Source organism: Antedon bifida, chromosome 5 (assembly GCF_963402885.1).
Source record: "Antedon bifida chromosome 5, ecAntBifi1.1, whole genome shotgun sequence".
Lineage (NCBI taxonomy): Eukaryota > Metazoa > Echinodermata > Crinoidea > Comatulida > Antedonidae > Antedon > Antedon bifida.
The window spans coordinates 12,555,887-12,577,924 of record NC_136230.1 but is presented as its reverse complement, the minus strand read 5'-3'; the positions used below and the strand labels follow the sequence as shown (position 1 = coordinate 12,577,924).

The 22,038-nt window shown below is 33.6% G+C and overlaps 1 protein-coding gene across 1 annotated transcript in view; it reads left to right on the top strand.

Moving 5' to 3' along the window:
- The window catches only part of LOC144842676 (uncharacterized), a 158,255-nt gene that overhangs the window by 34,102 nt on the left and 102,115 nt on the right, over positions 1–22,038 (top strand). The gene's annotated exons all lie outside the window — the stretch shown is intronic.

Here is a 22,038-nt window from a genome sequence, read left to right as displayed (position 1 = left end):
CTACTACGAACAAGTTCAATAATGTTTCTTGAATCACTAGCTAGTGTTCCCACAGATCCCCTGGGAAAAACTCATTTACAACTTCCTGTTGAAATGAAGAAATACAAATTAAAATATACCTCATACTCCGGATGGGACATAAAGCTGCTGGCCCCTTGTACAATGCATGTTAAAGAACTTGGTACATTATTTGAAAAAGAGCAGGGGTCATCTCCCGGCGAGCTGATCTGGGTAGATGCTGTACTGCTGGCAGGTAGGTAAATCATTTTTTTCCGAGCCAATTTTTGGAATGGACTAACTATTACATGACATTAAAATGGCATATTCAACCATAATTTTTCAGGGAACAATATATATATAAGTAGCAGTAGCAGATATACTAAACCCATGCACTAATAGGACTAGCATGTGAAGAATTTTAAAGAACTAACACAAGATACTAGAATGTATTCTATCTTTATGATTCAACATATTCAAGTACCTGATAAAGAGCTGGATCATCACGCTGTTTTGATTTTGCTACTGCAAAAATTGGAATTACATTTCTTTCTAATAATTTTTCATGAAGCTGTCCTAAAGATGGAAAATCCTGAAAATAAACAAAGTAAATGTAAAATATGTATATCAATCATACTTTGTATTGATCCTTTTTTTTAGCATAATAGGAGAGAGGGAGTGGAATGCATAAAAAGAAATTGACATGCGTTTGAGAAAGCGTGGGTTCAGATAGTGCATGCGCCATTTTGACTTGTTTCCCCTCTGATAGAATTATGTTGATTTTTAATAGATAATACAGTCAACTCTCCCAATATCAGAAATCTTTGGGCTGGGCTAAAATGTCTGGCAATTCTGGTATTCACAATTTGTTTTTAATGGTAAAAATTAATTTATAATTCAAGAAACGTCTGGTTTTGGGAAAGTTTTCAGTTTTCAGAGAGTTCAGTTGGTAGGGTTGACCGTATTATTATTATTGTAATTTAATTAATTGTGTTTTTTATATGATTTCAATTCAATCTCGTATTTGGATTATTGTCCGTATTTACATAAGTAACACAACAATGAAAAATGAAATCAGAAGAGTAAATCAGAAAATTAGTTACATTTTTTACAGAATGAGTATAATATCCTTGATCATCTAAATGACATTCACCATCGTTTGGTAAGGTCAGCCCGCCAACCTAAAATAAAAATTAAAAACATTTGGTTGCAATTTTTTTTTCTTCCACTTATGAACTCACTCATAATGTGGTATATAATAAAAAGTTTGAAAATTAATTCATAAATGGTACAAAATAGAAAAGTAGGACAAAACACAGCAGATAACCTGCACTCTCCCACATGGAAATTATTCACAGCTTTGGTCTTAATTTTGAATTTTTTTTATAATAATATTAATTATTTACAATAATTAAATTATGACTAAATATTTTAGCCAGCTACCCTTTAAATGTGTCAGCTACCCCTCAAATAATCCAGCAAACATCAAATGATACAGTTACCCCTCAAATGATACAGTTACCCCTCAAATGATCCAGCTACCCCTCAAATGATACAGTTACCCCTCAAATGATACAGTTACCCCTCAAATGAGACAGCTACCCCTCAAATGAGCCAGCAAACCTCAAATGATACAGCTACCCCTCATATGATCTAGCTACCCCTCAAATGATCCAGCTACCCCTCAAAGGAGCCAGCTACCCCTCATATGATACAGCTACCCCTCAAATGAGCAAGCTACCCCTCAAAGGAGCCAGCTACCCCTCAAAGGAGCCAGCTACCCCTCATATGATACAGCTACCCCTCAAATGAGCAAGCTACCCCTCAAAGGAGCCAGCTACCCCTCAAATGAGCCGGCTACCCCTCAAATAAGCCAGCTACATTGCGTATTCATTAATGTTTAATAGCTTCTATGTGATTGTTTTAGTACTGCAAATAACTAGTTTAGCCAACATCTCAACATGCTTGCATGGGCGCAGCCATATTAATTTTCCCTTGACAACCTTTTCCAATTAGAGGGCGACAAACACAAAATAATAAAGAGAGTTGGTGGCATTAAACAAAAAAAGTCTTGTTTGAAACTACAGATCGTTACGTTTTTATTAATGGTAACCGACAGAAAACGTACAAGGGAAACGTCCTTCTAAAACCTTTTTACCCGAGTCATTAACATTCCCAAGAACCATCGTCTACACTTCCTAGAGGGGGAGCGAGCGAAGCGAGCTCACCCTCTAGTGTAGAAAATGAAAATAGTTTCCCCCTCAAATGATACAGCTACCCCTCAAATGATACAGTTACCCCTCAAATGAGCCAGCTACCCCTCAAATGAGCCAGTTACTCCTCAAGGAGCCGGCTACACCTCAAATTAGCCAGCTACCCCTCAAATGAGCCAGCTATCTCTCAAATGAGCCAGCTATCTCTCAAATGATACAGTTACCAGCTACCCCTGATATCTTATTCTTATAAAATTTTTTTCTACAAACCTTGCCATCAAGTGCGAAGTGAAATCCTGCATCATTCATATAAATAATAAAATGTCTTGAATAATTACGCCAACCTATTTGCTCCTGCAAAATCAATTACATCAAATGATCATTAAAAGTGTGGAAGGCCTTCTCTTGGTTGGGTTTCATGAAAAAAAAAACATGAAAATTGAACTTAAGTCTTAATAAAAACAGACTTTAAATAGGCCCTAGGCCTAGGCAATTTTGTAGTTCTAATAAAGTTACGCCGTGGTTAGGATTCCGGCACCGGAACTCAACTGCCCAGCGTTAGGGAATCCGACACGCTATTGCGCATGCCCAGAGCGAGGTAATTGGCGACTCTATACTTATCATCAACAGCGATGGATCATTTCATAGCTGCGCCACATACGGCGAACTAGCCTAGATGCCTACTAATAATATGGGATCCACTAATCTAGGCTAGGGCTACCAGTTAGACGTGACCAGTGGGCCTATAGTATTTATTTTGTAATTAAAAAGTGGTTGCTTCATTCATATATAAACTTCATATCATTATGAATTATATAATTACATGACTAGTTTTATGATTTTTCATAACGCATTATATACTGTACATAATGCAATCACAAGTTGATTTATTGACGGTGGCTAATGTGAAAAAACTGTTCGGGAAGTCAGGGTCGCAACGCTAAAAACAGCATTACGATTCTTAGATAGATACTGATACTTATTAATATCATTATAATTATGCACTTGTCAATTGTATGACCCACTATACAACCCCCGGGAGAGGTGCGTCATTTGTCCGATGTGCGTCATACTTTTGAATACCTTGACGCACCCGTGCGTCAAAAAGGTGACTTACCTTTAGGTGACCATGACGCACCCATTTTGACGCACTGTGACCATGTTGTTTATGATATGGTGGGTGGTAAAGTGACGGACATTGACACACCTTGTTCATTGATGTGACGTACCATCTAGGTTTTTTGACGCACCCCTGCGTCAGTAATTATTTGTAAATGACGCATCCATGACGCACCTCTCCCGGGGGTCGTATAGTGGGTCATACAATTGACAAGTGCATTATTCTAACGCGTGGCGTAGTCGTATTTTAATTATTAATTCATGTATGGCATATGCCAAGTTTCATCCATCGCTCTCTCGCTCCCTCCCCCAACGACTATCTAGGCTACAGTAAATCCCTATAACACTCCGACCTCCGTGGTGTGGTGGTGTGGAACTATTAGTGCAAGTATAATTCACTTCCCAGAGCTCTGGGCGTGCGCAATAGCGTGTCGGATTCCCTAACGGTGGGCAGTTGAGTTCCGGTGCCGGAATCCTAACCACGGCGATAAAGTTAATCTCTTCTCTCCGCAATACAACAAACACAGAGACAACTTGGTTACTGTTAATTTAAAATGCGTTGACAGACCTGATATGATCTTCAACGATTAACTGCAATAGTAATCAAACATACATAAGATAAAGGGGCTAGGCCTAGGCTAGACCAGAACTAGGCTAGGCCTAGGCCTAGTAGCATAATTTATAAACACAAACATAGGCCTAAGCATAATAATTAATATTAATATTAATATATAAACAACAACAAATACAAACTGTAACATGTAAACTCAATCAAAAAGGGGTACAGATATTTACCGTACAGTTGAATGTCCCTGATATGGACAACTACATTGCGTATTCATTAATGTTTAATAGCTTCTATGTGATTGTTTTAGTACTGCAAATAACTAGTTTAGCCAACATCTCAACATGCTTGCATGGGCGCAGCCATATTAATTTTCCCTTGACAACCTTTTCCAATTAGAGGGCGACAAACACAAAATAATAAAGAGAGTTGGTGGCATTAAACAAAAAAAGTCTTGTTTGAAACTACAGATCGTTACGTTTTTATTAATGGTAACCGACAGAAAACGTACAAGGGAAACGTCCTTCTAAAACCTTTTTACCCGAGTCATTAACATTCCCAAGAACCATCGTCTACACTTCCTAGAGGGGGAGCGAGCGAAGCGAACTCACCCTCTAGTGTAGAAAATGAAAATAGTTATGATGCTCTGATTTCATTAGACTTCTGTAAAGCTTTTGATTCAATTGAGAGAAATGTTACGATTAAGACCCTTGAAGCCTTCAACTTAGGTAAAGATTTTATTAATTGAATTTTAATTATGTAATGAACAACGGCTGGAGCTCAGAAGCTTTTGAAATGAAAAATGGTATTAGACAGGGATGCCCCCTGTCAGCCCTTCTTTTCATTTTGACTGTAGAAATCCTAGCAATATCACTTGGAGATACATAAGAAATTCGTAGATGTTACGTTCAAATATTTATATAATATGTATACTGTATATTATAAGTTTCATGTACAGTATAATGTATAATTATATATTATTTGCATCTTACGTTCTTATACATGATTAGTAGTACCAATTGTTGTAAAGTGTTTACATCATTACAGGAGTAACCAATATATAATACATTTCGTTTACAAATCAATTCTATATTAAGTATCTTTTTACCTTTACGTTCTTATGATCACCAAATGCAGCTGTCAAGTGTCCATGATGATCCACATCATTTCCATTTGAAACAGGGTGCTATCCATTTGAAACAGGGTGCTATCCATTTGAAACAGGGTGCTATCAATTTGAAACAGGGTGCTATCAATTTGAAAGAGGGTGCTATCCATTTGAAACAGAGCGATATCCATTTGAAACAGAGTGCTATCCATTTGAAACAGGGTGTTATCCATTTGAAACAGGGTGCTATCCATTTGGAACAGGGTGCTATTCATTTGAAACAGGGTGCTATCCATTTGAAACAGGGAGCTATCCATTTGAAACAGAGTGCTATTCATTTGAAACAGGGTGCTATCCATTTGAAACAGAGTGCTATCCATTTGAAACAGGGTGTTATTCATTTGAAACAGGGTGCTATCAATTTGAAACAGGGTGCTATCCATTTGAAACAGGGTGCTATCCATTTGAAACAGGGAGCTATCCATTTGAAACAGAGTTCTATCAATTTGAAACAGGGTGCTATCCATTTAAAATAGAATAGGGTGCTATAATTGAAATAGGGTGCTATCCATTTGAAGAAAAACAACTGCAGTGTGTTCAAAAACAATTATCTATATTTTTAGTTTCGGCTTAAAATTTATTTTAAAATATAGTAATTAAACATCCTAATTTAGAATTTAAAATAAAAACTTGGCTACATTTTAAATTTGCATCCCTAGACAACAATGGTCACTGTTTATTTTTTGTTGGCCATTTTTGGAATAAATAAATAGGCCTACTGTATATAATAACTTGCAAACTCTTAATTGAAACCACATGATAATGAATCTATATATTTAAATTCAGTTTTAAATTATCATATATTTTCATTACCTTTGTTACAATTTCCTTTTTAGGCAATATTTTGACTGCTTCCCGATGGATGTTGGCAATTGACAGTCACATTGTGAATGAGGATAGGCCTATTAAAACTTGTTTGTCAGGTCTGCAGTTGCTATTTACATCGTACTATTGTTTCGGTATACAATTAAATAAATACCATGTGGATGCTATTGCCACAGTGGATTTTATACAACGGTAATTTAAGTTTGTTATACCTAGTGCAACACTCAGCTGTCACAAGCAATGTAAAATAAATAAAAACATTCAAGCGCCCTCAATATTGTCAGACTGTGATAACATGTGCCTGAGTGTGAAGCCACGCGAGTGGTTGAATCTCGTTCAACTTTTGCGACGTTTATAACTTTTATTTAGTACACTTTAAATTAATTTAATCAATTTCGTCATCAATATTATAAAGCCATTTTTATACTATTTGTTAGAATATAACTTACACGTTTGTTAATTACCGATTGTTTTGAAATAGTAAAGTACTTAAGCATAACTCTCAGACTTTACGAAATTATTTACAGCCCGAAGTTTTGAAAATTAACATCAATCGGCCTAGCAAATGTAAACAATGGTAAGTTTGAAAAAATGGTTGTCAAATTGTACAGTTTTTGTTTTTATTGGTAATTTTTGGAAAATCTAGGTAAATGTTTGATTATATATGCTTACATGAGACATTGAATTGTTAGGAGGTGATGGTGAAAATGGTTCTAGGACACCTACCCCCTAGACAGTTACCCCCCGGATGTTTACCACCCGGACAACTACCCCCTTAGGACAACTACCCCCGGACAACTACTCCCCGGACAACTACCCCCTTAGGATAACAACCCGCCGGACAACTACCCCCCGGACAACTACCCCCTTAGGACAACTACCCTCTTAGGATAACTACTCCCCCCCCCAATCCAAAAGTAGACAAATAGGACCGGTTTCTGTAAAAATGAAATCATCTGTTTTTAACGGGTGTTTCGAAGCTAGAGACCCGAGACCAGAGACCTGACACGAGACCCAATACGAAAAGGGAGGCCTATATTTGGGTCTCCCTTTTCGTATATTAGTTGTCCGCGGGGTAATTACCCGGGGGGAGGGGGGGGTAATTGTCCTGGGGGTAATTGTTCCAAGGGGGTAATTGTCCGGGGGGTAGTTGTCCAGGGGTAGTTGTCCTAAGGGGGGTTGTTGTCCTAAGGGGGTAGTTGTCCGGAGGGTATTTGTCCGGGGGGTAGTTGTCCTAAAGGGGTAGTTGTCCTAAGGGGGTAGTTGTCCAGGTGGTGGTTGTCCGGGGGGTAGTTTTCCGGGGGGTAAATGTCCAGGGGGTGAATATCCGGATACGATTGAGAATCAGTGGTGGTGCCAGGATTTGCCCGACGGCGGGGCCGAATTCCCCGACGGAGAGACTGTACGCGCGAAACAGGGGTGGGTTTTGAAATCCTTCCTATACTGTACGGATTTTTTTCGACGAACTAATAATAAACTTTGATCGAAAAACATTGCATGTGTTAGTGTACGACTGTGCTTTGTGGTCTGTTAACCTCAGATATATACCCTACAGCCGGGTGAATAACTCAATGTAATTTAGTATACAACAATGATTGCAGTAATCGCCGTGTCTATAACACAAATCAATAAAACGCCAAATACGCCACACACTTTTTTCGGCCGTGTACATAGAACAAGACGTTGTTTATGTTATGCCTATGGAATAATAAAAGAACACCATGTTTCTCGTTTCTTTTTATCGTTTATAGTTATACTGCATACCATTATTATATAAAACACCTATATTATTACACTCCACTCTGTACAGGGGTGTAAATATACCACGCTAACGCTTGCACACGGACCAGGGCGGTAATTAACTGAAGGAAAATGATGTGTTTTTGGAGAGTGATGATACGGTGGCTTATAAGTGTCACGGCAACTTTCAAAAAATATCAAGGCAACTTTAAAAAAAAGCCACGGCAATTTGAAAAAAGCCACGGCAATTTGAAAAAACCCACGGCAATTTGAAAAAAACCCACGGCAAAATAAAAATAAAACATCACGGCAAATTAAAAATAAAACATCGCGGCAATTTAACAAAAATACCACGGCAACTTAAAAATGAAACACCACGGCAAATTAGTATTGAAACACCACGGCAAATTAGTAATGAAACACCACGGCAAATTACAGAATGCCACGGCGGAAGTGAGTTACCACGGCGGAAGTGAGTTACCACGGCGGAAGTGAAACCTTTGGAATCTTCGAATTTTTCTGAGGTAAGTAATTATTTGTGCATTGAAGTAAGCTAAACTCATTGTAAGATTTATGTATTATTAATTATTTTATTATAAAAACCATGCATTTACTGTATGTAATAGAGGCTTAAATGACATGTATGGCTTTGCTGTTCCTTTATTGACAATGAAACTTGACTTTGTAAATAGATTTATTGACAACAATGGACTAGTAACAAATGGACCAAATGTTCTTAAAAATGCGCCATCGGTTGCTGTCATGTAAGTAAACACACTAATATCATGTCAATATAATTAAGGTTTAAAGAAAGAAAAAACAGCATGTTTTTTCAACAAATTCTTATTGCTGTTTATTTATTAATTATTCTTATTATGTTATCTTATCTTATTATATTAAGTCCGTTTAAAATTGATTTTTTATTGGTTAATAAGATTATTGTTTTATGATACATGTAATAAAGGAATATTGTATGATACAAAAGTCAACAACGTGAATACTTGTTAGCTCTGTATTTCTGTCTATAAATGTGAAGCAAAGGTTCCAAAATTGTTTCACGTTAACAAATATTTTATTTGTTATTATATACACCACTAAAAAACTGCGTACTGTGTACATACATTATTTTAATCTCTTCCTACACAACAAATTCCTATTCCTAGATCATAACATCTGTATTATAGCAAACAGTTTTATACAGTAGTTCATTAAGAATTTATTACAAAAGGTCTTTTTTGCATTGAATTATTACAGACATATGGAAAATAATCTTTTAGAAGATATAGACCCAGATATGTTTAATGGTTTATCATTAACTCATCTGTAAGTATATTAACCAGTTATTTATGTTGTATCGCTATACTATCAAAACCTCTCCATTAGTACGGTCTTAACACCTATGCTTTATTGGCACATAGGACGAGGTTTTGATATTAAAATTGAGTGAATTCCTAAAATTCTTTAAAAAAAATACAAAATCTTTTTAAAACAACATCACGGCAATAATGGAACTGTCTTTGTTTATCATTCAATATTCTGTTGCAGCTATACTGATGACAACCAATTCTGTTGCATGGTGTCAGAAGCCACACATTGTGAACCACCTTCTGATATATTTTCGTCATGCGAAGACTTGATGAGAATATCGTTCCTCCGGGTGATGATGTGGATATTAGGTGTTAGTGCCCTTATAGGTAACGCTTTCGTGGTTGTCTGGCGTGTACGAGACAATAGTTACAATAACGTGCAATCATTTCTTATAACAAACCTTGCAATATCAGATTTTTTAATGGGTGTCTACATGGTCATAATTGCCAGTGCCGATGTTTATTATCGTGGAGAATATGCCGTGTATGCCAGCATATGGAGATCAAGTTTCCTGTGTCATTTCGCAGGTGCGTTGTCTATGACATCCAGCGAGTTCTCAGTATTCACGCTGGTTATCATAAGTATTGACAGAGCAATATCGATAGGATTTCCTTTCAGTAGACTAAAGTTAACCCGCAAAAAGAGTTATGTCATTGTAACTTGTGGTTGGCTGATTGCTGTGACTTTAGGATTTTTGCCAGTCTTAGTCATTTCTTACTTCGGCGACGATTTCTACGGCCGCCCAAGTGTATGTTTGTCATTACCATTAACAAGCACACGATTATCTGGATGGGAATACTCTGTAGCAATCGTGTTAGGTTTAAATTTGCTAAGTTTTTTAGTTATAGCAATTAGTTATATTTACATATTCGTAATCGTAAAGAAAACAGCTGCCTCCGCCAAGAAAAGCGTTTCAAATCGAACAGACGTCAAAATGGCGACCAAGATGGCGATGATTATATTTACTGATTTCTGTTGCTGGTTCCCGATCATTTTAATGGGAATAGTTGCTCAGACAGGTTCATGGGAAATCCCAGTGGATGTTTACGTTTGGAGTGCAACTCTGATACTGCCAATCAATGCGTCTCTCAATCCATACCTGTATACAATATTATGGATAAACGATGCAAAGAAACGTAAAATGAGGAAGTTAAGTTCATTACAATTGACTGCTCACTCAACTACACGTTCAGGTTAGTAAATAAATGGTTCACGCCATTTTCTTTCATTATCTATCGGAAATGATGAAGCCATGAAGTAAAAATATTTAATGGCCTTCTATGCCTAAAACGTGGCACACGTATCAAATACAAAGCCTTTGCGGGCAACAGCAAGCGCACTATTTAATATTCCGATACACATAAAGATAACTCGAGATTCATCAGCCTTTTGTGACGATTTATTTGAATTAATAGGCATTGTCTCTTGGTATTATGATTTATTATTTAATTTCAGTATTTATTTCATTTCAATTTATACTTTCAGTTATTTTTCAGTAAACAAGGATAAGGCGACATCTTCATTTAAGGTTGTTCATGACAGTTATAATGCTTGCAATACGAAACAAAACAAACTATCCTCTGCACAGATAACTGATGTGGAACTTGAATTGAAAAGAACGCTTCAGTTGATGCACGGTAGACATATATACCACGGTCACGTAGTCCTTGATAATGTTGTGATATACAAAGAAAATGTAAGTTTATAAAAACAAGAAATAACTTTTTTCTCGTCTTTTCTTAAAACAACACAACTCATTGAACGTATCTTTTTAAGGATCAAAACGCTTTACATGGTCAGATAACATGTAATGTAATATGATATGTTTTAAGAGTATTTTAAAATGTGTCTATAAAGGGTTAATTCTTCATTTTATATATACTTTCGTTATTGTGGTTGGTGTTGTCACGTGTTCCAATTGGAGAGGTATACTAATCCAGAATTTGTTGAACACCGAGATATTAATTGTATACAGCAATGGCAGTCTTATTGTTTTTTTTTATTTTTTAATAAATAACCTTTCTTAATATTTTTTCTGAAAAATTATTGAAGGTTCCTAAGGATACATTGTGGGATACATTCATGGGAATTGTACACGTGTTGTTAAATAAAATTAAATAATTCAAATCACCTACCTACTGGGTTACAATTTCATCTGTCGACACCATTTACTCTACCACTACAACAATAGCACTTTGATAGTTGAAGCTTCTTTTTTGAAGTAGTCCTATACCAGTATTCATATCGGTAGTTACAAATTACTCTACTAACTATTTTAACCACCAATATCTACGATTCACTGAATCTACCACCGTTACCAATGAATACCACAACTCTACAGTTTACTCTACAGCCGACTCTAGTAGGCATTTCTAATATATTTCCATATCACTATATAGGATTATTTCTATAATTCATGTTCTGTACATGGTAAGTGGTATCAAAATTGACGCACGCTTCTTTCTGTACTATTGAACTTCGTAATTGTGAATGAATAAACTCTCCAGCATATACATTTGAAACTTCACCATCACTACCACTACTGTACAACTACCCTACCTTAACATACCCCTCTAATAAATATAATATTTACCTTAATACATTTTTTTTATATTTCTGCAGGACAATATTCGTACTTGCCTTCTATTAACACGCGATGCAGTTTACGAACAAGATAAGAAACAACATCTTATTTCTAGAGACTTTGAACAACTGAACTTATTTATGAAGTCGTTAAAAGATGGACTCAACAATCGAAATATTCAAGAAAATGACACGAACGTTTAAGCTGCATTATTATATTAGACAAGAGCAATAAGAGAGCTGCAACCTCCATCAGGAGTAAAACGAGAAAAAATGATTAAGAATTGTGATAAAGATCCGTCTTGTAGTTTTGACGTATGACCTAACGTTAGTAAAAATAACAAGAAGTGTCCCAGAATTGGAATCTTGGTCCAGATTGCCTACACAATTTAATGGAGTTGCTCATGACCACATATCTATCTGTGGTTTAAATGTGGAAATGATGACGTACAACGATAGTATATCCCCAATTCCTATTAGAACAAAGCACAAACACTATCTTAGTATAACTTGAGCAGAATATAATCAATTCTTATTTTTTTTTTCAAAATGCTTGATACAGGGACACTGTTACTGATGATAAAAGTTACACTTCAAAATATTTGAATACGAACTTTTTTTGGGCCATTTTAAAACATTCAAATTGATTAGGGGAAAACAAAAAACAACACATTTACATTGGTTGTGTAGTTTACTATATAATTAAGAAACTATTGTTTTTTTTAATAATACAAAATAAATATTAGTTCCGTGTTGACATAAGCCCACATTTTAGTTAAGACCGTGAACAGTAACACATTGAGGGCGTACTTTATGCTTAGAATACCAAATAAGGTAATGTTCGTCATGTTTGTTCAATCAACAATCATAACAGTACGTACATTTCTGCGCAAGAAAATCCATTTCTATATAACATCATCGATATTATAATGATCTAACAAGGAAAACTCGTCCAATATGTTTTTATAGGTTTATACTGTTCTTTTCGAGTAGGCTTTACAATTTAAGACCGCTTAGCGGTAGAGCAATGGTCTACTTATATCAATTCGCCTCCTTTTATATTTGTGTATGCCTACATATTAATTATACGACACGAATAAATACGATTATATCGCTATCTACTTGTAGTGCGACATGTATTGGTTGATAAAAATGTCTTACTGCGCATTTGGCCACATGTACCTACATTACATCAAATAGAATAAGGATTCTCTAGATTCACTATTCATTTTGCAGTAGGAGGTTAAGTCTGTACCACCTCAGTCTCGCGGTTTTAAAATACCTCATTCTATTCGATTACCCACTGATTACATTCACGGAAATGTATTCGTATGCCAAATAATATCAGAAACGTCCCAATGGTTCAATCATTTAAAATTCACTCCCTCCCAAAACTATCTTACACACGTTATAAAATAGTCACGAGACCATGTTTCGAAATAATATTAGTAAAAAGATAAATCTTTTTGGCACATGTTGCGTTGTATATTTAAAAAAATTTAGCTAACATTTCCAGACAAAATCGAAACGTTGACTGGTGAATAAATGATCCAAGTCTGTTTATTGTGCATACCTGTTGTTCATATTTTTTTCGAATGTTATTGATTCACAATTATCTAATAAGTTCATATACGTAAATTGGACAACTGTTATATAATAATAATACAGTACTATACCTCAACTGAACTTAACCTGATAACGCGTTTAACAAATAAGAAGACTGTTGACTCACGGTGCGATAAATACACATGTACTTTGATATTGTTAGCTATTTTGTTCAAATGCACGTACGCATTGTGTAGTTAAAATATCGTCTATCTCTATTGTGAATTGTAAACCAAAGTATGACCAAAACCTACATTTTGGTCTTCAATAATAATAATATACTGTATTAGTGGTATTATCAATGTAAAACATAATACTTTAGCCAAACTAAAAGACATCAGAACCATTAAGGTACAAATTGTCTATGTCACCTGCTAAAATCAGAATACTTCACGTTTTGCAAATGTTCTTCACTCACAATCCATTGCATTAACAAATGTGTCACCGATAGACAGTTCTTGGTACTTTTTAGAATTAAAGGAAGGAAGTGTCATCAATTATTGAAATAGAGAACCTGGTAAAAACAAAACTTATAACTTATTATATAGCTATATATCTCAGGAGCATCATTATTTTGGTAAAGCAGTCACAGTCAAACCTTGCTTCCTAAGGATACCTACATTAATTGCTATAATCATATATGCCCATATCACTTTGGATAGGTTACGAATGGAATCACAAATACATGAAAACGACCACCTCACAGACTCCCCAGATAAAAGGTAGCAATGTGAAACTAAAGGAAGGCTTAAATATGACACAATCCGTTCGATGCCGGCTGGCGTCATTTAAATAATCCCTTAAATAGATATGCTTGGACTTATTTCTACTTGAAGTCCAAATATCGCATTAAGTTAGGAGTTACTTGGGGTCCGGTATTTGAAATTTGGTTTACCTAAATAGAACATTGATATCAGTCTTCAGCTTCATTAGCTTTATGACATGGATCAAAGCAAACAGTAAATCACGCCACTTTTATATTATCCATACAAACTGTCATCTTTTATCATATTACAAATAATGATATCAAAGTGTTTGATCTTCTGTGTACAACAACTGAAACATGTTATCGTTGGTAGATAACAAAATGGATTTTCTAGTTCGTCTTGCCAATCTATATCCGTCACTCTGCTAACGGTATAAAGCCCGGCAGGAAAATTGGAACGGCTGTTGGCCTAAATAATTATGTGAATTGAAAATGTATTACATAATGTCTAAAAATAGAATAAATATTACAATTACGCATCAACTTTAGATAGAAATGGAGTTGTAGCTTGGTGGCAGGGTGCAATCCTGACCTAGTACCAGGGTTGTAACTCTTTTAACTCCACTAACCAAGCCTAAAATGAGACTTAGTTTATAAGCACGATGAATTATAATTATGTTTTTAAAAAACCCATTGTTCTTTGAATTAGTGGTTGAGGAATAATGTCTATACATTTATGAATTGTACTTCGACCTCGTTAACCAATTCGGTATAATGGTTTACTTTGCTCACCTAAAATGGCAATTCACATCGGTGTAGCTCCAATTACCTTATGATAAGATCAAAGCAAACAATAAATAACAAATCACGCTTGTTGCAGCAACTTTTTAGAATATACTTGTTATCGCTTATACAAATGAAAATGTATAGTGTCTGGTGTTCTGTACAAAAACAGTCAACTGTTGATTGAGGAAACATATATTCCAGCAAATTCAGGTGAGTTTGATAAGTAAGATACTTAACTATACGTGAGTGTATGGTTAAGTTTAATGTAAAATGTTTGCACATTATTACAGTTATACTTTAGTTTTGTTAGCTACTACAAATGTTGCTTTATATACAAGTACCAGATATTTATCTTAACGAGCATTTCCTATGTTTCTGTAAAAATAAATCAGTTTCGTATATTCAAATTTAGAATGATTTATATTAGGAATTTATATTACAAATGTATAATATTTAAATAAAAAAAAAAAGAAGTTCATAAATCAAACGTACGACAGTAAATGTGGTGTCCATACGAGTATTGCGCACAATAAATAGAAATATTGTCGTCGTAGTGTGGCCGTTTTGAGCGTCATTTTTTCTCTTACATCATCTATGCTTTACGTTTATATACAATTCCGAAACCATTTCAGAAGGAGACAATGTTTGATTTGATTGATTTATTCAATATCGGCTCATTACAATTACAACAGAATGCATAAAAATATATAATGAAACAAAAAGCCAGGATTGTCAAAAGGGAACCCAATCACTGTTTAAAGACTTTCCTTTATCATAAATAAAATATAATATAAATATAAAATAAATGACGAAAAAAATTAATTAATAAATATCTAAGACATTATGTAAAAAAAAATACAGCAGGGACCAGGCAAAATAACGTTGTTGATCTATTCTGTACCACAAGTATCTAAAATGATAATAAATATTAATACGGTAACTTCTGCTTATGAAGGCTTTTTAGATCTAAATATAAACGTTTATTTTGATATCATGCATTTGTGTTTAATTAGTGGCAACTTTAACACTCTACACACCATGTTTACATTCCTTTTATTAAATATTTTACAACCAATTTTTAATATCCATCGTTAACCACTTCTTTTATGTTTTGCTAGTACACGGTTTAGCAACAGAAATGGATCTTAAAAAAGATCTTATAAAACTATGTGCTGACAATAGCCTGAAGGTAGGTGATTTTACTATGCAACTACTAAACAATCATATTAGTATTTTACCTTGATTATGTTGAAACGTAAAAAGAATAGTACCTTCCATCTTTGTACAGCATATTATAGACAAACAAATTCACTTATTAATTTAGCTTCAACAGCAACCTTTTTTTTTAGTTTTCTTCAAAATTTATTTAATTTAATCATCATCATCGTCATCGCCAAGATCAACGATTTATAAAATAGAATATTCTGATCTTGTGTTAAACGATCTGGTGTTAAACAATAATATCAATGCATGTCAATAAATTACATAAACAGTTGGATTTATATTAATAACATTATCGGTTCACATTTTATAGATTCCGGAAAGTGCAAAGACTAGTGAGATTGGTATATGTACCCATATTATAAATACAAAGAGCGTGAACATTCAAGACAAGGTAGGCCTACAAATTAATTATGATTTATTTTCTATGTAAATAATAATAATACAAATATTGTTAACACAATACCAACATATTATCTGTAATGTATTAACATATTGACATCAGTCTGTGTAATATCATGTAAATACCCATTGTTTGTCATATGTGCAATAAAATACAAATACTGGAATATTAATGCAAACAATGATGTAGATAAGAAGGAAAATAACAATAAACAAAAATAATAATGATAATAATAATAATAATTTAAATATACTAAATGGGAAAACATAGTGTGATTTTTCGTTTTATTTTAAGTATTGTTTGGAATTGAAATGGAATTGTTATTCTGAAATGAAGTGATCAATCAAATATGGTATATAATATAATATAAGTAATATTTAATATTTCAAATAACAATTCCAGCAATCTATTATTCTATAATAAATGGATTAATTTCAATAAATCATGAACAATTACTAGGTTCATTATTTATCGTTCTGTAAATATTAGAGAAAAAAAGTACTGACATGATTTCAGCAATAGTGACAAACCAACACGAATTTAAACTAAATCATTTGCCTCATGCATACATTACAAGAACGCTTACTGTATAACAATAAACATATAAACAAGTAAAACAAAATCAATGAGAAATCAAAATTATTTTTATATTAAAATAAATCTCCCGGATGAACCTCCAAAAGCAATCCAGGTTTAAATTCTTTGATGATACATACTTGAAACAAATAGCTTACGTATTATGGGACGATATTACAACATTATAAAAATAGCATAGCTAATATATTATTTTTTAAGACAAATCAAAAATATACAATGAATTAAACTGCTTATAAACTTAATAAAGTTAAACTGTGACTTTGATCTGTCGTTTGCAGCATGCTTGTTTTTGGAACTGGAACTTGACTTTCCATACATGGGCTTACCTTTCTGTAGCATACATGCTAAAATATATCTCGTATATTGTCTTTACACTGTAAAGACCAGATGTATGTCAAGTGTCCATCAACTGTGATGAAATCAAAGTTACACAACAGTCCAGCGCTTCCGATGGCAGGAGATACCTTGGACATTTTTAATTATGTATATAATGTATTAATACAAAGAAAACGCTACAAGAAAACAAAATGATCAAACAATATGAAATAATTCTTAAGAAAAGCAAATAACAACCGTTTGAATACAGACTACAATTATACATCCTATAAATATTCCTCTTCAAATCCCAAAATAAGTAAGGTTTTTTTTCTATTTGTTTACGCCGTCAGCAGTTTTTATTTCTAATTAAGTATGCGCCTTCTGAGGAAATTCAATCTCAAAAGAAGGATTGGAATATTCCATTCATTCTCAATAATTTAGCATTTAAAAACAATCATTGTAAACAGAGATACCTATGACTAAGCATCCTTATAGTAGTGTGTTTCAACTTCTTTATGTGGTAACAAATAAGTACCGTACCACATGCATTTACATAAAGTAAGAATATACATATAAATATATTTTGCCAATTATAATTTACTCACAGGCTAAACAATCTCATAAATTAAATTTATATTTTTTACCTGAAAAATTTTAATGTCACATAATATTTAGTTATTTTGGCCAATAATTTGACCAAAACAAAATATCATTTACCTAAACAAGGCCATATACATGGCTGCAGTCGCGTGCTCAAGTTAGTCTTTACCGACCGACCATCCAACCGACCGACCGACCGACCGACCATCCAACCGACCGACCGACCGACCGACCATCCGACCGAAATTGCTGAACATGTATAAACATGTTGAAAATGTTTAAAAACATTTATATTTATATTTTTTAATTTACACGTGCGCGCGTAGCCTGTCACTTTTGACGTGCTCGTATAACGTAATTTCGAGTTGGAAAGTGAATCAAATATGATGACATTAAAGAAAGGTTGTAAAACAGAAATCCGGCAAAAAGAGTACGTATTAACGTTTTACGTGCAGTGCGCGTGCAAAAATTTGCGCACTCATTGCAATTTTTTAAACGCTTAAAATTGCCTGAAACGTACTCTAATTTCATCGAAAATAAATTTGAACATTTTGAAAATTGTAATCGCGCGTACGCATGCGTTATATGCGCTACGCACGTAATTGTATTGCCATATGATGAAATATGACCTGAAATTTATGAGTTCCAAATTTTATTTAATTGTGATTCATGCTTGTGAAGATATGATTACAAACGTGATTTTGTGAAATCGTGCGTAGACCGCGTAATTGTTGATTGCGCACCGTGAAAAACATAACCACATCGAGTCCTGGCCATAAGGAATATACTCTGATAAATTGACTTAGCTAGATGAAACTGATATCAAGACAAGGCCATATACAAGTTAGTGTTTACCGACCGACCGACCAACCAATTGACCGACATAGTAAGCTGTAGAGTCGCGTTGCACGCGACTAAAAACTGTAATATTTAAAGCAAAAAGTAGTCAAATCGACTGCTGACAACCAGTGGATATTTGGTTGAATGTAACTGTTATGTTGTCTTTTTGTAAGTGAAACATGCTTCTTTTTCCCACGGTAGTGATTAACTGAAACAACGCTATAAAATAGCATATTATAGTTTTTTGACGACAATTCAGTTTTAACGTTTAATTTTAAGCAGTTAATTTACCTGCCTAGTCTATCCCCAATTATTATTTTTTAATATTTTATTATGCTCACCTTTCTTAAAATAAAAAAAACTATAACAAATGAATTTAAACTTATGTATTGACTTCAAAGCAAATAGATGCAAAAACAAAACAAATGTCTATCACACACAAAATACTATTCCATTTTAAAACACATAGTAAAATTAGTAATTATTAATGATTATTTAAAAAACAATTGTGCTCTAGTGATGATAAATGGGTACAAAACATTGAATTGAACATGATTAATCTTCAATAATTGGTGTTTGAAAAAAATAATTGTTGCAGTTATTTTGTTTTTTTAATTTTCAATAGCATGGACAGACGGCATTGTTTTTGGGGGCTTTTTGCAAAAATGTCACTGTTTGCCAGAACTTAATTGAGTCGGATGCTGATGTTAACCTTCAATCTAACGTAAGTAATAAAGTATATTTTAATTTTACATATTAATAAATCTGGAAATTGTATATACTTCTATCTCTGCAAATTAAAGTGTTTATTTACCATAAAATAATATAATATGCAAACATTCATAACTCGCCAATTCAAAAGGTGCAGTCAAAAATTTAATATCTAATTGTTATGATTGAGATATACATTATTAAAAGGTAAGATTCAAATGGTAAATATTGTTTTTTTATTTTGAAACAAATAAATGAATTAGAAGAACAAGGAAAAGAGCATGCCATATAAATTTCGCACCCCCCACTCTTTACACTCTTTACTGTAGTTGAATCATCGCTGTTCCGACGAAAATTTATTCGGTTCGGTTCCCACTATAATTTTGTAATGTAACCACACACAACACACGATTTGTCGGGTTTTATTCCCCGACATATTTATTATTTAAGAATTATTTTGTTGATTTTGCCTCTGGTCAAATCATCTTGTTTAAAAGTGGTGGATTTAATTTGTCTTCCTTCGTACGATAATTGAATGTAAATTATAAATTAAAAAGGTTTAAAAGTAAAAGAAAAAAATAATTATTAACTTCCTTGGCATGTGCTCCACAGACTGACTTATCAACAAAATGTAAACATTAAATTACACACTCCCGGTAAATATGCATTACATTATCTTGGTGTTCGCAGTGCGTTGCAATCAATGCGACACTCGGCGCGAACAGTTAATAAAGTTGCGTTTGGGTAAACGATACCGTTTTCGAACGTGAAAAATCGCAAACAGCGAGATAACTAATAAAGTGCTTATATTGTTATGCGTGGACAATAAATACACAACACATCTTACTTGGTACCGTTCACTTTTATTATTAATTCGTTGTACACAACCTCCTGCCTGGAACTCCTTCCTTTACAAATACCTCGTCTATTTAAACCAACCCACAGGTGGAAATATGCAAATAAGTATTGTGTACAACAAAAGACTGTAGACGTCACAACATACTGAATATCTAGCATTATCTTATTCTAATATACTTTGTTTTTAACATTTTCTTTTTTTTATCACAACATACGCATTATCCGATTCAAATATACTTTGTTTTTTTAACATTTTCTATTTTTATTATATCACAACATACGCATTATCCAATTATATACCATATACCGTACATTTTGAGATAATACATTAATCGTAATTGATTAGGTAGTCATCTGTACACCACCTAGTATTATGATTCATTTACATTAAAATTGCAATTAATTCGGTAATTGTCATCAGTTTAATTTATAAAAAAACTAGCATTAGTACCCGTTTTGGACGGGTATAAGCCCCGCTGATTAACAGATTTTTCAACAGCGCCGATCGAGGAAACTTGTCAAACATATGCAAAATTATAATATAATAATATGCAGGAGTTACAATTGAAGTCTCATTTTCTATGCTTTAAATTCATTGATACAAAAATAATTAAAATTAGGTTTAACATAACATACATCTGGTAGGCTAAATGCTTATTATAAGTATGCAATGTATGTGGTCAGTAAATTCATTGCAACAAGAATAAATACAGAACATTTTACACTATATTTTAAATTCTTGCAAGTTTTAGGTGCCATCGGCAAGTCCACTGTTATTTACGAATTCGAAAGTATTGCTAGAACATTTTGAATTTAAAAATGGTGGTACGACATTCAAATAATTAAATATTAATATTATTTAAAGTAATCAAAAAAATGTTTCCTTACAGTAGTAGCCGTTTTTTTACTGAAATACAATGCAAATACACAAAACAAATAAGATATGAAATGTGACGCTTTTACGTACCTTTACTGTATACATGTACATGTAATTAGGAAGCTTATGGAAAAGTTATAAATTACTCTATATACACTTATTTAATTGTAGGACTTTCATTACAAAAGTTTACTTGGATTGGCCAGACAAAAATCAAAACTAAAATAAGCTAAATACGTGGAGTTAAGGCTTGTAAAAGTAAACAATTACGTTACTGATCAATAAACTGGAAATAGACTCGAGTGTTCCAACGTTGACAATCCCGAATACGATGATACAATGGGACTTGTAGGTACTGTATCATTCATGTAAACTGATGTAAGCACTGCAAAGTAAAATTAAAATGCATAACATACTTTTTGATTACAAATTAAGAAATCTATATTAAACAAAATCATGATAGGCGTCAAAAGGTATAGCCGTAATTATAATTAAGAATCTGTACCAACGATAAGCTGGTAATTATTTGGCGGATTAGAAGAATAATGAAGAATACTACGTTAAAACCCCAGGTATAACATGGGATTATGTAGGGACGATCAGAGCTAAAGTATGCTTAGAATAAAAACGTAGCATCAGGTTATTGTAATGATCACCTTATTTACACGAATAATTCGCATTCTCATTGTTACAATACAGGTAGCATAGCCAATGTACGATTTTGCACGCTAAATAAAATAAAACGAATAAACGTAGAGCCTGTACTTTAAATTTATATTTATAATAGTTATAACCTACATAAATCATCCTACAAATGTTTATTCTTACAAATGGAAGTGAAATGAAGTATTCCACGACCACGTGACTTTCTATTACTTAAAAATTGAGCCTACCCTATCGACTAACCTCCCTGAACGGTAATGCTGCTGTTTTTTTAG